Genomic DNA, 14,540 nt, shown 5'->3' on the forward strand with positions numbered 1-14,540 from the left:
AAAGCTAATAAGACACTGGATAACAGACGTAAGATCCCAGAAAAAATTTGAAATGTCCTACCGTATACTGAATTTAAAGTAGAAGCAATTTAATAGGAATAATTGTTCAGTCATGCAGGTATGTCCCAAAATGCAGAAGTAAACAGTGGGTGAAGATGTGGCTCCCTATAATACGTGGAGAAGCCTTAGGTCAATTAAACTGCTCAGTAGAAAGCAGCCAAAGCTCTTGATGGAGTCTAAGACTACATTTATGAAATACACGGATGGGTAGTCTTGGCTGGTCAGATCACATATGGAACATAGGGTTCAGTTCAAAACACTACACTCTTAAGGACAGTGACAAGCTGGAATGCCTGGAGAATAACGGGGGGGGGGGGTCCTCTGAGTCCACTCCCCCACAATTCATCTTTACCTGTCACAGAACCCAAACTGGATAAATTATATAGGAATTTGGTTACCAACTATGCTCAGTGTAGTGCAGATTGAAAGTGGATCCATGGCTTTTGCACACTCACAGCTCACAGGCTAGTGTGGTGATGGTAATTTACATAATAACATGTCTGATTAGGCTGCTCATAAAGCTTTGAGTTTCTTCTACACGAATCTCTCACTTTCCTTTTACCCTAGTCCTGGATGCATCATTGCTTAGGACATGAGGAGACATGGCTACTGCAAAATATTCCTACCTGATGCTCACTGAAATTGCTACCGCGGTTTGATGGCATATTGTCAGTTTACTTCTAATCCTGGTGTTTGCCTCTGGCTTGCTTAGATTGGGATAAAGTCTAGGTACAAGAAATTGGTCACATCATGTTGGAATCCATGTCTAAAAGGCATGTCTGTAGATTCATCTTAAACATATTCTCAAATCATACACCTATAATTTTGAAAAATGTATCAAGTTTAGTGTTTATTTAACACTGTACTTATTTAGCATGTATTTTTGTGTAGTTATATACAAAGAATGTATTCTGTGCTGCCCCCCTTCCAAATAACTTAATCAGTTGGTGATTAACTGGAGAAAGGTCATGAATTCATGTTATAGTGGATTTCTTGATTGACTTTCCCACAACTAAGCAGCATTAATGTAAAAGTTGACGTGCTTTGTCAAACTGGATAATATAGTGAGGTTTGTTAAATTAGATTCTCCTAGAACATTATTTCAGAAAAGAATATTCATTGTTTAATTGTAAATAATGTCTGATACCTGTAGATATGAAATCTTGCATTCATATTCAGCATGCAGTTACAAGCCCAATAGAAAATCTGGAATTCATAAAGAAAAAGGTATAGATAAAGCTATAAGAAAATGATTTGTACATTAAGTTTAAGAAGTTGAAATGCAAATGGCCAAGTAGGACAACATATTTGCAAAAAAAATAACAGCCAAAGAGATAATATTGATAATTATACAGTATTCTACAAATCAGTAAGAAGACATACTCCAAACCCAGTAGACTCATGGGCAGTAGAGATGTACAGTTTTACTAAGGAAATGCAAATGGACAATAGGCATGAAAATATGTTCATTGTTACCAGTGATCAGCAATTCAAATAAAAAGAATTGCAAGAATGAGAGGGGTAGGGAGAGGAGGAGATCAAGAAAATAGCAGTTCTTAATCTGACAGATTGGCAGAAATCAAAAGGATTTCTAGAGCCTACTGTTGGTTAGCTGGTGCACTGTTGATGGCAGTGGAAATTGGCATAAGCTTTTGGTACAAGTTAAGAATCTTCATGTTCCGACTCTCAGACTGCTGCCTTACCTGAGTCACTCAGAATCTCCTTGGCTTCTTTTACTGTAGTATCTGGCATCCAGAACTGCACAGAACATCGTGTGGTCTTTTTGTGGCCAGAGCAGCCCGCTGGTTGGTCATTCTTTATGAGAAATTGCTCTCTAAGGTGGGCAGGCCAGGGATCATTTCTTTAGGGTTTATAAAGATTAAGAACTGACACTTAATGTTCAGTGACAGTCCTGACTCAGATACATCTGGCTAGTAGAGAGAAGACAAGGGGTTTCTTTATCTTCACTTGTTTTAATGACTTCCAGGGACAACTGGCCTAGTACCTTAATACAAAGTAAAGCTGGGCAGATCCTGCACAGAAGGGAAGGGACATCTGGTCACCCATTAGAGATAAGACCAAAAGCTGTGACCTGAGTATTTCTGCTGAAGAAGTTATAAAACAGCCCATCCTTTGGAGAAATGCTGCAGTGACCCCCTGCTGACTCAGAAAAGAGCTGTGTTGATCCAACAATTTCAGCTGTGAAGCTTTATTTAAAAGACATTGTTAAAGGTATATTTTGCATGGAATTATTGATATAAAATACTAAGTTTTGCCAAATTATGCATACAGAAGGTTGAAACATAAAGACATGGACCTTAATTTTTTAAACTCAGCTTTATCTGTAATATTACTAAGCTGATTTGGAATCTGATACTCATTTAGTCACAACTAGAAGAAAAACATTTTTAGGAGTACTCCCGTTCATGGCTTCTTGCTTTAGTCCTGAGCAGACCACCTTTCTTTTAAACAACAAAAGACATTTGAAAACTGCTCCTGGGGCCAGTCCTCAACTGGGGTAGAGAGGAAATATATATATAAAGAGCACACTTTTTTCTGCAGAGGTGAAGTACCTGTGTGTGTGTGTGTGTATTGAAGTCATGGAGCTCTGATCCATGTTACATTCTTAACTCCTAAGAGTTACTTAGCTGTGTGTTCAGTTTAGTTAAAATACTTCCAACTCTGTCTTTAAAATGAATTGTAGAACTGTTTGAGTGGGTGTTTATATATGCCCCACCTTGCTCCAGAAGGATTTAAAGTAGCTTGAAATATTCTCTTGTACCTAATTATCATAACTTTAGTCTTCAAAGTCCGTAATGACTGCACGGCACACTGAAATTACCACAGTAAAACTTGACACTAGTAATATGGTTATCTGAATAACTGAAAGTTAACATGAGGTTCCTGTTTGTAAAATCAACACACTTTTTTTTTTTTTTTTTTTTTTTACACGAGCTGGTACTTTAAAACAAGTTCTTGTAAAATTACTTTTGTTTATAAATCAGCTACTACAGCAAAGCCCTCTCCGGTGAGCATGTATCTCTGGCTTTGTTGCTCAGATATAGAATGAACTTTATTATTAGAGAATATTTCATAAGCATTCATAATTTGACATTCCCAGGTTTAGTGCCAGTAAAATAAACTCTCAAGGATTAATAGAAAGCCAGTTTTAGAAGAACACAAAAGTGAAATTATTTCTAAACATCATTTTTACTAAGCCTGTTTCATTAAGTACTCATTCTGTAATTCACTTAAAACAAAAGGATGGAGAAGCTCATGGTCATTCAGACCTCTGTGTGTGTTTGGGAGTCTTACTTGAAACTGGAAAGGAGTACACAGTTTTCATAGCCTAGCTCTCTGTGCAGTGCATTTCTGATGTTTAATAGAAAAGGAACTTTGGTTTTCAGTAATGAGCAGTAAGAATCCTTTCTAAAGTGTATGAAACAGAAGTACATGCCAGTTTTTGTTTTGTGTGTTTTTGGGGGGTAGGGGACGTTCAGGGGTATTCTTTTCATATTTATTTAACTCAGTAATCTTAGAAATTGCCTTTTGCCTATTTGATCAGAATTTTAAAAATCAATATTTTTTAAAAAGTCACTTGGTGAACATTTATTTCTGGTTACTCTGATAATTTAATACTGTTATGTTGTATGTTTTGTTACATACTTGATCTGTATGTAAAATGAAAAGACAGATAAATGCAAAGAGAATTTGGAGTCAAGAGACTTGCCTTGAATCCTGATATCCACACTCATTATGGGACCTCAGGGCCAGCCATTTCTGTGAATCTAAAGATGTATAGGAAGTATTTACCATAGGAGTTCGAGAAGGTGGGAAGGGATAGTTTCATGGATAGAAAGTGTTTGTAGTAAGAATACAGAAACACTAGTTTGAAGGAATATATGCACTCCTGTGTTGATTGCAACATTATTTACAATAACCAAATTATGGAAGCAGCCCAAGTGTCCATCGATAGATGAATGGATAAAGAAAATGTAGTATCTATGTACAATGGAATATTATTCAGCCATAAAAAAGAATGAAATCCTGCCATTCGCAACAACATGGATGGAGCTAGAGAGTATAATGCTAAGTGAAATAAGCCAGTCAGAGAAAGACAAATACCATATGATTTCATTCATATGTGGAATTTAAGAAACAAAACAAATGAACAAAGAAAAAAGCAAAGAGAGACAAACCAAAAACAGACTCTTAACTAGAGAACCAGCAGATGGTTACCAGAGGGGAGGTGGGTGGGTGGGGGGAGGATGGGGGAAATAGGTGAAGGGGATTAAGAGGACACTTATCTTGATAAATACACGGAACTGTTGAATCGCTGGGTTGGACACCTGAGACTACCATAACACTGCATGTTTACTAAACTCAAAAAAAAAAAAAAAAAAGCCTGTAGACATTGGATTAGAGAATATACATCACAGTATAATGCACAAGTGATCAATACTGTTAAGTTCATTCTGATTTAACATTAATAAAAGCAGTCCATGCAAAAAAAGTTGTGAAGATCCAAAAGAGGATAGTTCTACAAATTGTGCCTCAGTCTTAGGAACCCAGCAGTATTCCATGTTGGTTAACTACCTGAATCCATCGCACTTTAATCAGAGTTTTGCCATGTTCATATTCTTGGCACAAACAGCATACAGATGGACAAATTAGAGTTGCTCAGCAAGTAGGGGTCCAGCTTTGTGCATAGCAACAGGTAAATTGTAGGTGCTTTCCTAAGATTTCCTGCTCACTTCACCTACAAAACCATTTACGTGGTGGCCCCTAGCCCCTTACTGGCTGGGTTTCAAATTAAAACTTTCTAGTTAACTCCTGTTTGTTTATATATCAGTCATTTCTGTGGCCTTCTTTGTTTTTGTTTTGAGAAGTGTTTTTCAGTGCCCGTCAATAAATGTATTTGGAGTCTTGTACAAAGCGTATAACATTATGGCTAATACTCAGTTTTGCCCCCACAGGGCTTCCTGAGTCGTTGGGAGTGATACATATGTAAATAACAATAGCACAGCATCATCAAGGTTTTAAAAGCTTAGGAGTGTGAGGAGGGAGGGGACGTGCACTGTGGGGTCTTCCTGGAGGGGCTGACCTATAGACATGGGGTGGGGATGGGCCGGGTTTTGGACAAGTAGAGAAGGGTGCTCCCAAGGAGGGGCTACCCATGGTGGTATTGCTGTGGTTTTCCAAGAATTATTTCTAGGAGGGGCACTGTTGAAGGACTTGCCCGTGTACTTATTCCTCTGTAGACGTTCTTCCTCTTCCTGTCTGCCGTAAACAGAAGAGTTAGTTTATGGAACTGCAGTGGACAAAATGAACACACACTGTGTAGTTCGGAACAGTGAAGTAGGAGAGCTCTGAGGCTCTGTAGAGGAGAATGGGTTGTTTTTATGTCAGAAACAGGTATTAAGGTAGTCTTTGTAGTTACCCATAAATTTAACTTTGGACATTTTGGCAAATAAGGGGACAAAGCAAAGTGCAGTAGACATACCAATTAAAAGAAATATACCAACTCTTCAGAATAGGAACTTTTCCTTATTACTGATTTTTTTTAATTATGAAAATGTTCAAGCATATACAAATAGACTCCAGTATAATTAATTTCCAACTTCAGCAGTTAGTAATTTGCTAGCCTTGTTTCATCTGTTCCCCCGCCCCACCTTACTCTGAGGGGCACTGGAATATTTTAAAGCAAATCCCAAATTACTTGTACTTCGGTATGTATGTCTAACTAAGGGTATTTTTTTCTTACCTACTATAGTCCATTATAATACCTGACAGAATTAACAGATTCCTTGATTATCTGTCCAATGTATAATTTTTCTGATTGCCAACATATCTTTTTGACAGTTGGTTTATTTGAATCAGGGTCCAGAGAAGATCCATACATTTGATTGTGTCTTACTAGTCTCTTACTTAATATTCTGTGCTCCCCACCCCACCCTGCCTTGTGCTCTTTAATCTGTTGGAGAAACCCAGTTATTTGACTTGTCCCTTGTTCAGGGCTTGACTTACTGCTTCCTAGTGATGTTGTTTAAATTGTTCTTTATCCCCGTTTTCCTATAGACTGGTGGCTCTAGAAACGTAATTAGATTCAGAGTTTTTGTTTTAACAGTGGGAGAAAGGAGATCAAATATTTATAGATGGAGCTTTGTATTTCCTATTGCATTATATCATGAGACAGATTGATGTCTGGTTGTCCTATTTTTAGCAATAGATCAGTGTCTTCCAAGTTGTCAGCTCCAGTGTATCCACTGTGAAGTTCTCCATCACCCTTTCTCCTAGGATTTTAATGATCACCATTGATGATTGTTGTCTAGATCCTAGATTCATCAGGGATTACAAAATGGTAATTTTCTGTTTTTCTCCCTGTGTTTACTAGCTATGTGAACTTTTCCTTGTCACCTATTTGGTTCCCCTCAAATACAGGCTGTACAGAAAAGACAAGATAAATGTGCTGTTCCCTTCCTTTATTTACCGGTTTTGGGGGTATTGAGGTGTTGCTCTCAAAAACTCCAAAGTGACCGATGAAATTTTTTAGTACTATAATTTTCATGGATTTTAATGTTTTACTTATATTAACTATATTAAGTATTCTTATTAAATATGTAATAATTTATATATTATATATATGCAAATATTTAATTTGTGTGTCAATTCATTGTGGTCTTTTTTCTTTTTTATGTCCAAACTGTATCATCTTAGGCCTGTGGGAGCCTTTCAGATTGATTCCTGTGTCTTTTTTTTGTCATGAACCCATTCATCTTTGCTTCCTGAAGTAATTAACATGTCCCAGGCTCATCTTGTTTGTATATTTCCTGCTCCTTCATGGAGACCTGGTTCCTCTTAAGAGGAATGATCATGTATTAATTTTTAAAAATAGTACTTTTATCAAAAAACAGTATTACATGCACATTGTAAATACTTAACCTTTAAAATTTAGTATACAGCTCATATTCTCACTACCTGTTACTAATCCTTGATATTTCTTTCTCTTAGCATATGTATCTGCACATATAGATCACACATGGGATTACTTTATACACACACAGAGTATGTATATGTATTTGCACTTTTGTATCTATAAAGTTTTCAGTTAAGAGGAATTATGGGCATTTTTTCGTGTCAGTGGAAATCTTCAGAAGCATTTATTTTAGATGACTTTACAGTGTTCAGTTATATTTGTGGAAGATTTTTGTTTTCCCCATTTTCCACTTTTGAAAATAATAATTCAGTTGCCATCATGGCACATAAATCTTTTAATTTTTTGTTGTTATGTTAATCACCATACATTACATCATTAGTTTTTGATGTAGTGTTCCATGATTCGTTGTTTGTGCGTAACCCCCAGTGCTCCATGCAGAACGTGCCCTCCCCAATACCCATCACCAGATGGCACATAAATCTTAAAGAAGCAGAGAGAAACATTTTTAAGCCTACTGATATGTAATGAACATATTCATTATAATATGAAAGATACTGGATAACCTGATAGTGCATAGTTGTTTGAAGTCCCAGCTCTTCCACTTTACTAACTAGGTTCATGATATTTGAACAAATTATCCAGTATTTTTGAGCCTTAGTTTACTCATCTATAGAACAGGAAAAAGTAAAACTTCTCTTAGGAATGAAGGATCAAAAGAGTTCTACTCTTTCCTTGAGGATCAAAAGAAATAGTTCATTCATTCATTCAGATATTCTGCAAGTATGTACCAAGCACTCTTCCAGTTTCTGGGTCAACAACAATGAATGTGCAAAACCAGTGAGGTCCTTGTTTTCATAGGACGTTTTTAACAGAAAGGAGCAGATAAACATATGTCAGTTTATGGTGATAAGTACTAGGAGAGCAATGAAGAAGATAAGGAGATGAGAGCAGGGGAGAGGTGCTGTTTTGGAAACAGTGGTCTGGGAAGGCCCTATTGATAGGGTGTCATTTGAGTAGAAGTGTGAGTAAAATGAGGGAGAGAGCCATGATGATTTGAGCTAAGAGCTCTCCATAAACAGTATGGGGAATGTACTCAGGCCTGGCCCAGAAATTCAAGCGCTCAAGTCTAGAGTGTAAGAGATGAGAACAGAGAGGAGTGGATCACAAGGAGCCTTCCGTGCCTTGGTCAGGAGTTTGGATTTTATCCTGAATGAAATGGGAAGTCATTAGGAAAGGTATTGAACAGAGAAGTGAACAGTGCTTTGTAATCTCTGAAGTGTCCTATGAGAGATCTTATTTTAAATACTGTTACTGTTACCACTACTGCAGCCCTCTGTTTTACCATCTAGGCTATACAAGTGTCAGTTTGACTCCTGCATGGTATCCAGTGTTGAACATCCTGGGCCCCTGGGAATCTAGTCAAGGTATATTAATTGCAAAAGACACTCCAAAGTCTTGTATCTCTTGGGCACTTACTTTTGGTTTTGACATAGTTAATGATGAGCATGTATTTGGTGGCTTTGGTAATTAACCAAAGGTTCAATTGCTTCTTCAAGCTATTGATGGTTTATTTTAATGGAGCTAAGTCATTGCATCTTATTTACAGCTAAGAAGGGCGTGTATCCTGTCCATCCAAAAGCTGAATCAAAACTTCTGAGATGGAGGTTTAAAAAGAAAAACAAGATCGGGGCGCCTGGGTGGCTCAGTCATTAAGCGTCTGCCTTCGGCTCAGGTCATGGTCCCGGGGTCCTGGGATCGAGCCCCGCATCGGGCTCCCTGCTCAGCGGGGAGCCTGCTTCTCCCTCTCCCACTCCCCCTGCTTGTGTTCCCTCTCTCACTGTGTATCTCTCTGTCAAATAAATAAATAAAATCTTTAAAAGAAAAAAGAAAAACAAGATTACTCATTTTATATTGCTATCCAGTCTGAGGGTAGTCTTTTTTTTACCCAATTTTCATTGTGGAAATAGTCACAAATCAGATTTTAGAAGAAAAAAAAAAAAGCCTGTGTAACTATCCCTTATTACTATTTATTCATATTTGACCATATGCAGATGCTGCACTAAGCATATTTAAACACGTGTAATTTAATTCTTATGCTAAGTTGTGAGGTAGCTATTGTTTTTCTCATTTTAGAGATGAGGAAAAGGGGCTTAGAAAAGTCTTAAGTAGGGGCTCCTGGTTGGCTCAGTTGGTTGAGCGACTGCCTTCAGTTCTGGTCATGATCCCGCAGTCCTGGGATCGAGTCCCACATCGGGCTCCCTGCTTGGCAGGGAGTCTGCTTCTCCCTCTCACCCTACCCCCTCTTGTACTCTTTCTCTCTCTCTCTCTCTGTCTCAAATAAATAAAATCAAATCTTAAAAAAAAAAGAAGAAGAAAAGTCCAAGTAAGCTAAGGCATGGTGAAATCAGGATTTGAACCCAGCTTGTCTTTAAAGCTGTGTAATTAACCACTGTGCTTTATATAATTGGCCTGCACAACTGTATGGATAGTCTAGCACCTAGCACAATATCTGGCATGTTGTAGATATTCAGTATTTATTTGAATTAAGGAAATCAGCCCTAGAAGCAGGACATTAGGCCTCAGAGCCAGCTATCTAAAAATGGGTTCAGGTGTGTACTACATTTCACACTTTCCATGACTGCTTATTTAAGTACTTTAATAGTCTTTGTGTGTAACAATCTTATTATTGTATGTGGGGTTTTTTGTTTGTTTGCAGTTTTTGCTTTGACCACCAAGTTTATGAGTCAGATCTAACAGATAAGTTAGTGTAGAGTCCTATGAACTCAACTGTCTAGGAATGTGTTGTCATTCAGCACTTTTCCTTATTGTCTCTACACACATACACCTACATCCATGCACACCAAAGTGTTGTCTTCCTTAGAGCAGGCGCCCTTCATGTTTGTGGCATATAGTAAGTGCGTAGTCAGTTTGTGGATGGTTGAATGTCCTAATGAGTCGTTTATAGACCATTTGACTGTTTTTCAGTATTTGTCAGTACATAGGTGAATAGAATTAGTTACAGTTCGGAGGAGGCGGTCGCACAAGCCAGAAGCAGTCAGATTGCCTAAGAAGGGCCGTGCCTAGCACTGCTCACTCTGATGATGTTATTAGACTTTTATTTTCCCCGTGGCTGTTCTGTATGTTCTCCAGCACTTTTTGGGGTGGAGCTTTGTGCTCTTAGGAGTATTCACATAACAAAGCAGTAGTTTGCAGTTTTTGTTCTTTGTAAGATATTAAGTGACCATTTCTAGTATCATCTGGTCTCCATCTGTTTTGAAGAAGAGAGTAGACTCCCAGTACAAAAGACCACAGTTACAGAGCAAGTAATGAAAAGGAGAATGCATACCAAACTGTTAATACCTGTTGTCTCTATAGGCTTTGCTGGTGACTTTCACTCTCTACCTTGTTGTCGTCCTTCAGTGTTTGAATTTTGCATAATAATGTCACCATTTCTTAAAAACTAGAAGTTCAACTCTTAGTGATGGACATAGGTGCAGAAGTAGATAGGAAGGACTTTCATTATTCTGACCCCCAGCCCAACTTCCCCCCTCTCACCCCCAAGGATATAGAAGCTTGCTGAAGGCTTTGCATATGTGAACAACAGCACAAAAAGTGTTTTTGGTTTTTTGGGTTTCTTGGTGATTTCAGTAGTCCCAATCCTTATGTGAACCAAATTTCCCAAAATATCCCCTAAGGGTGATATTGGCCCCATTTACAACCACTGCCCTATGTGGAGGACAGTGAAGGTCTACATTTGGTGTCTGTAGCATAGAGAGATTGAGAAGATAGAATTGACTGAAATTGTGAACTGATTATGTATGGAAGAGCTAACGAGTAGAAATTGTCTGGTATGATGACCAGGGTTTGTGACTGGATGAACAATGGATTCATTCACTGTGAAGGGGAACTTAAAAAAATAAGTAGGACTTGGGATGAGGTTTGAGTTGCCTGGAGGACATTTATAGAGAGCAGTAGTTGGAAGTGTAGGCTGATTGGTTGGGGCAGGAGATGGATTTCAGATTATTAAAACCATGGGTAGGGGTGCCTGGGTGGCTCAGTAGGTCAAGCATCTGACTCTTGGTTTCAGCTCAGGTCATGATCTCACAGTTGTGGGATTAAGCCCCCACATTGGGCTCAGCACTCAGTGCAGAGTCTGCTTCGGCTTCTCTCTCTCCCTCTCCCTCCCGCTTGTGCTCTCGCTCTCTCAAATAAATAAATCAATAAAATCTTTAAAAAAAAGAAAGAAGGAAACCAACCATGGGTGGATGAGATCAATTGGAATATAGAGTAAGAACACAGCCAAGGGTGGAACCCGGAAGGACATCAATGTTGAAGTAAAGATGAGTCATTGAATTAAATGCAGAAAGGAAGGGCATTTGGAGAGAAAGGGAAACAGCTAAGGGAGAGCAATGCACGGAAGCCAAGGGGTGTGCAGTGCTCAGTATTCACGCAGATTCCTTTCATGCAGCTTTAGCATGAAGTTCCATAAATGTTGGTTTTAATATGAAACTAGTATATTTAATTATTCCTCGCCCAGTCCCTCAAATTTTCAGGTTAAATTTCCTGTCTAAGGCTTCTTTATCTTTGGGATTCAAGCATACAGCACGGTTCACCATCAGGAGCAAGCTTACCTCCAGTTTGAGAATTGTAGGTATGGGTTTCTACAGCCCTCTAGAATCCTAACAGTGGCTGGTTTTCTCCCAATTGCATTAATAATTTTGGCTCAGCCCAGAGAGTCCTGCTGAGGTATATTATGAACCAAAAAAAATTTTTTTGAAGGGATGGAGGAAATTGGTTGTATTTGAAAGCTAAATGGATTTTTCAATTATATATTTTTGTCCATTTCTTTCATGAACTCCAGTTATGTCCAAAACATAGTTCAGGCAGTTTTAAAACAGTATTAAGAAATAGTCTGAACATACAGAAAAATTGAGTAACAATGAAAACCCATATGCCCACCATCTAGATTTAAAAATTAAGATTTTTACCATATTTGCAAACATGGTACTCTGGCTTAGTAGTAGTTGGCATATTCTGGGAACAGAAAGGACATCAGTGTGGCTGGACCTCTGTGATAAAGGTCGGGGCACTGGGCCATGACTTGGAAATGGGTAAAGCCTGGGAGGGCCATGGTCGGAACTTGGATTTTATTATAAGGGCAGTGCAGAATTATTGAAGGGCCTTCATCAGTGGGCTCTTGTAACTAATCCCTAAAACTCTCTCAAATACTTGTCATGAAATACTGCTGATGGTAAAGAAGGAAAGCGTTCTTCCCCTGCGGGAAAGGCAAGCAGGTCGTTATGGTGAAAGGTGTCTTTTAACCATCTTAATCCTTGTTTACCATTGCTGCTTCAGCCCGGGTATCTCCATACTCTTGGGATTGTCAGTTCCAAAACCGTTTCACATCCTTCAAGGATCTTGCTGAGGTGTGTCCACTTCTTGTTTTGAGTACTCGTTACTAACTATATTTCCTCAAAGTACAGTCTTACTAGTTTTTATGTTCTGCAAAATTTTGGCCTCATAGTATACTAATAACAAGGAATGATTGTGTCATGCTTCCTCTTTCCCTCACAGAAATACTTTATATGGGTTCTCTTCGGCAGCTGTACTCTTTCTACTCTGACGAGTATTTGGTTTATGGTAGAACCTTTTCAAACCCCCTTTGCCCTGGAAAGTCACTTCTTCCACCATTGAGCCAGAACTGACAGTATCTCTGTTGCATAGCACCATAGCACTTCCTGCAAAATACCATTAAACATACCCACCCTCCACCCAGCATTGACTTGTAGCATCGTTGCTATCATTTGCAGAGTACAAATAGGAAAGATTGTATTTTCAGAGGATTTACTGTGATTGTGAATTCACTGTGTTTATGGAAAAGCAACCTGCATTACCCCCTCAAAAAAAAAAAAAAAAAAGTAATGGGAAAGAATGATCCAGGATTTGTGGAGGTCTGTGTCTATGAACATAACTTGTGTACCTAGCCAGGTAATCAGATAATGTAACAGCCACTTGGGATAACTCAGCTATAATTGATCTAAACTTCTTGTCATAGACAAGATATTTAGATGTAATTTTATGCACTTTTGGATTTTTGAGAACCTGTGCTTGAGGACATTTCTCTTTGGTCCTGTGATTAAGCAGATTTACAAGCTGATAGGAAGATGGTGAGCTATCCAGGTGATATTTGGGTGTAAAGATTGGTCAGAACAGATCATATCAAAACATGTCAAGAAATAACACACTTGCTCATGATTTCATTGAAGGCTTAATGTTAGTGTTAATTTGCATGCTCTTTCCCCTGAGTGTGTGTTTATAAACAGATATGCAGGTCACTGTATCTCAAACTTTAGAGAAAAAGCATTCAAATACTTTATTCAAGTGAAGTCTTAGGCAAAGTTCAAAAGAAGTGTTAATGATGCTGTCTGTGCATTGGAGATATTTTATGTTGACATGGGGAAAAAAACTGTGGCGGAGGTGGGCGGTGGGCCTCAGGGGCAGTTAAATACAGGAGTTTGGAACTCACAGTTTGAAAACCACGGACCTAAGTGATCTGTAAGGCTCTTCTCAAAAATGTTATCTTTTGGTATCTTATATGAGGTTGTTTAATGTCTATGAACATAACTTCTTTCAGTTTATTTAGTAAAAGTAATTATAAGATCTGACACGTTCCCAAGTTACTTCCATTGTTTGTCTTGTTAGTAACTTTGTTTTTTCATGGTGACTTCTTGGAATAGTTGATGTCCTCCTTTTACATGATGTAATATTGTGGTTTATGTGGTTGAAATATTGTTTTCTGCTACCCACAAAAAATTAAGAACTTCCAGAAGTTCATTATCCCTAGGCTTTTATCCAATGAGTTCCTTCATAGGAGATAGTCTTATCCAGGCAAAAAGAGTACACATTGAAACTGTCACTTAAGGGACTTGAGGATCTGCTGGGAGATTTGCCCAAGGCTCGGTCCCAGAGTCTCTCCAACTCTGAGACCCTAACTGACTGAAGAGAAGGAGGTGTGTGTCCAACTGGGTGCTTGGGAGGAAACGGTGTAAACACCGGCCAACACGCATCTGGAGAGACCTAGAGAGTGAGCCTGTTGCCAGTGCTGTTTGGCTGAGCTCCTTACCTAGCTTTTTGCCTCAGTTTCCTCAACTGCCAAATAGAGATATCTATTAATTAAAGGTGTAGTGCAATGATTAAGGACACTTTGGATCAAGACAGACCTGAGCTGGTTTTATCACTTACTACCTTGAGTCAGTTTCTTGACCTCATTAAAGTTCACTTGTAAATGGGAGTAATAATGTCCCTCAGGGAACTATTTAAAAAGATCCCATAAGATGATGAATTAAAGTACTTAGTGTGGGGCCTGGCAGTACTATTTGCCCTGCTCATCAGCACCAGCATGTTCCTCCTCAAATGGGTGGTTAGGAGAGCAGGTGATAAGGTATTTTTGAAAAGTACAAAGTGTTCCGTAATTCTGAGATATCTCTGCATTATCATTTCCCTTGTATATTTGTGGGTTTCCCAGTTCCTGCTCATTTTGAAA

At 38.5% G+C, this 14,540-nt stretch overlaps 1 protein-coding gene across 3 annotated transcripts in view; it reads left to right on the forward strand.

Moving 5' to 3' along the window:
• Positions 1-14,540, forward strand: part of CAB39 (calcium binding protein 39) — an 85,456-nt gene that overhangs the window by 20,937 nt on the left and 49,979 nt on the right. The window contains exon 3 of one of the 3 annotated variants that reach the window (XM_078071447.1): positions 2,048-2,292. The exons of the other annotated variants lie outside the window; for them this stretch is intronic. The gene's annotated coding sequence lies outside the window, so the exon portion shown is untranslated. The remainder of the gene's footprint in view (positions 1-2,047; positions 2,293-14,540) is intronic. 3 annotated transcript variants of the gene reach the window in all.

The sequence above is a fragment of the Halichoerus grypus genome, chromosome 4, assembly GCF_964656455.1.
Source record: "Halichoerus grypus chromosome 4, mHalGry1.hap1.1, whole genome shotgun sequence".
NCBI lineage: Eukaryota > Metazoa > Chordata > Mammalia > Carnivora > Phocidae > Halichoerus > Halichoerus grypus.